The sequence below is a fragment of the Aptenodytes forsteri genome, unplaced genomic scaffold, assembly GCF_000699145.1.
Source record: "Aptenodytes forsteri isolate BGI_AS27 unplaced genomic scaffold, ASM69914v1 Scaffold55, whole genome shotgun sequence".
Classification (NCBI taxonomy): Eukaryota; Metazoa; Chordata; class Aves; order Sphenisciformes; family Spheniscidae; genus Aptenodytes; species Aptenodytes forsteri.
Genome location: NW_008796063.1, coordinates 11667139 through 11669676, shown reverse-complemented (window position 1 = coordinate 11669676; position 2538 = coordinate 11667139).

Below are 2538 nucleotides of genomic sequence, written 5' to 3'. Positions count from 1 at the left end.
GTGCCGGCGGCCAGCGGTGCCGGAGTGCCACCACCTCCTCCCGCATCCCTCTCCTTCCCGGCACCGCTCTGCTGCATCTCCCGCCGCGGCCACTCTCCCGCTGCAGAGCCCTCCGGCTGCCGGGCACTGCTGGGCGGGATGGCTGCTGGGGCTGGCGGTGCTCCCCGTGCTGGGCTCGCGGGCGAGGGACAAGGGACCCCCAGCAAGGCCGAGCCCGGCCAGCCTGGCATTGGGGAGATTCCTGCTGTGGGCCTGGAGGCTTGCCCCGTGCCCCGGCTGGGCTGCACGTCTCCAGCTCTGCCGGACCCCCACCCCCGGTGCCGGGCTGCTCTTGTGCAGTTTCCCTGCAGGACCCGACTCTCCTGCCCGGCAGCAGGGCCGTGTGCGTGGCAGTGGGTGCCATGCTCTCGGCCTGGGGTGCATGAGCACCTCTGGCCGCAGCAGCAGGGCTAGAGGAGCAGGGCATGGCATGGGGTGGGAGAGCACCAAGCAGGGGCTGTCCCCATGCCGCGGTGTCCCCAAATCCCCCATCCCCTCCACGTGCTGGTCCCACGCATGCCTCCGGTGCTCCCTGCGCTGCGCGGCACCAGGAAGATTTGTAACTTAGCTCTGTTATCTGGATAATATCCTATTCATGTGGGGTTTAATAAATGAGATTTTAAAAATCCCTGCGTGAATTAACACGGGTTGCTATGGTGACGTGGGGCCCGATTTAGCATGTGGAGTACGAGTTTGTGGGGCCCGGGCCGGCCGCAGCGCGCACCGCGCTCGCTTCCCGGGCATCCATAATTGATGAGGTTGTCTGAAAGTTACGCAAATCAGATGCAGGGATTTGGCAGCAAACTGTTTCCCTTCCTGTCCCCTCCTCCCTACTGCTACCTCGAAGAATTGTAGTGACTTGGCGTTTTCCCCTTGGCTCCCTGGCTCGGGCACCGTGGGACGGGACGGGGCCCTGGGGTGTCCCCAGCAGCGTCCGTGCCTGCCATACCATCCCCATCCCAGGCACCCGGGGCTTCAGGCAGTGGGAGACGGGGCTGTGCTGTGCAGGGAAACCGCAGTTCCTCGGCCGTGGTGTGTTGGAGCAAGCAGGCTCCTTCCTTCTGAGGCCAGTGCTGCTGGCGGCTCATCTGCTTTGGAAACGGCTTCTGCGTGGCACCTACCGGTGCCGCGGGAGGGACCTCGAGCCGAGGGCCGGGCCCTTCTGCCCTGGCTTCTTCTCCTGCCAGGCTGTGGGGCTTTGCAAAGTGCTTCCATGCACGGCGGCTTCTTGTGGCAAAGGAGATGTCCCAGCATGTGGCCCCACCGTGCCGGGTGAGCACCCGGCGTGGCAGGGGCTGGTTGCAGCCCGGTTGTGCGGGTGGGAGCCGGGGCTGTGTTCCATGGGGCTGCACAGGGCTGCCCACCCTGTGCCTGGCCCTCAGTGCCATCCTGGTCCCCCAGGCTGCCGTCAGGGCTCGCGTCCTCGTGTGCCGCTGAAGCTCTGGGTACCTCGCTCCGGGACGCCTGGGGCTAGGTGAGCCACGCTGCCTGGTGGGGCTCAGGAGCTGGGCATGCAGCCCTGCACCCCCTGCACCCCAATATGCTGCGGTAACCCAGCCCCACCTGACCCCGTTGCCCGGGGGTGTGGGTGCCAAGGCACGGGTAGCTCTTGGGGTGCCCCTGCCCTGGGTGGGAGACCCCCCCCGTCCCACATTGCTGCCTGCGCAGGGCTCTGTGTCCTGCCCTGCGTGTCGCTGGCAGCAGCCCCAGCATTTTGGGGTTTATCCCAGTCAGCCCTGGCCACGCTGCCACGCGTGGGGAGCAGGTCCTGCCCTGCCCTGCCCGGGGAGGGACCCCAGCCTCGCTGGCACCACCGGTGCTGCGCTGGCTCCACGGCTGCCTCTGGCCATGCTGCTCCTGGGTCTGGGCCGTGGGGGGCAGGCAGAGCCCACTACGGGTGAAAAGACCGGGACAGGAGCCAGGCAGCTCCTTGGAGGGGTGTGGGCAGCCTGCCTGGGGGTGGGCAGCAGGGGAGGGACCCCAAAGCTCAGTGAGCACCCCCAGGCTTGTCACCCTCTGGGGTGCTGCCATTCTGTGGGGACCCATCCTGGGATGCGAGCGGAGCTGCAGCAGCTGGGTGGGATCGCTGCTTCGCCGGTGCTCCGGGATGTGGGGGCAAGTGGGAGGCAGGAGCCAGACCCCGTGGGGACACGGGCTCCCTGGGCAGGGCCTCGCCAGCTGCCTCCTGCTCTCCAGCGCGTCCTCCTGCATGGCGGCCAGTTAATTCTGGGGGTTTTTTTTCCTTGCATTTGATTGCATTAATAATCTCCTCTGATAACAGTATTTAATAAAACCAGGCTAATATGGCGCAGTTAGGAAATGTCTTTGACATTTTACAATTCAATTTCCATGCAGTAAAAGGCAGGGCAGCTGCAAATCCAATTGTGGTGCAGTGCCCAGGGCGCGCGTCGCTGGCAGCCGCCGGAGCTGCCCGGTTCCCCCTGGCCCTCCGGTAACGCAGGAAACTTCCCTGGGCGGCAGCCGCCCCCAATGGCTCCC